Genomic DNA, 767 nt, shown 5'->3' with positions numbered 1-767 from the left:
CACACTCAGGGTCTGGGGTCCTGCCCACCCCTCATCCAGCACCAAGATACTCTGGGCTCTGGCACCCACATACGTGGGGGACTGGGGTCCTGCCCACCCTCCATCCAGCACCCACACATCCAGGAATATGGGGTCCCACTCACCCCCCATCTGGCACCCATGCATCCAGGGTCTGGGGACCTTCCCACCCCACATCAGACCCCACAAACCCAGGGGTCTGGCACCCATATACCCAGGGGTCTGGGGTCCCACTCACCTCCCATTCAGCACCCACATGCCTGGGGGTGTGGGGTCCTGCCCATCCCCCATCCAGCACCCACTTACTCGGGGGTCTGGTACCCAGGGTTTGGGGATCCTGCCCACTTCCCACGTGGCACCCACATACCTTGGGGTCTGGGGTCCCACTCACCCCATATTTGGCACCCATGTACCCAGGGTTCTGGGGTCCTGCCCACCCCCCATCCAGCACCCACATACCCAGGGCACTGGCACCCATATACCCAGAAGCTTGGGATCCTGTCCACCCCCCTGTCTGGCACCCACACACCCAGGCATCTGGGGTCCTGTCCAACCCCCATCTGGCACCCACATATGTGAGGGTGTGGGATCCTGCCCACCCCCATCCAGCACCCACATACCCAGGGCTCTGGCATCCACATACTCGAGGGTGTGGGATCCTGCTCACCCCCCAGTCTGGCACCCACACACCTAGGGATCTGGGGTCCCGCCCACTCCCATCCAGCACCCACATACTCGGGGCTGTGGGG

This window comes from Mesitornis unicolor, unplaced genomic scaffold, assembly GCF_000695765.1.
Source record: "Mesitornis unicolor isolate BGI_N332 unplaced genomic scaffold, ASM69576v1 scaffold30049, whole genome shotgun sequence".
Classification (NCBI taxonomy): domain Eukaryota; kingdom Metazoa; phylum Chordata; class Aves; order Mesitornithiformes; family Mesitornithidae; genus Mesitornis; species Mesitornis unicolor.
Note: the sequence above shows the minus strand (reverse complement) of the source record.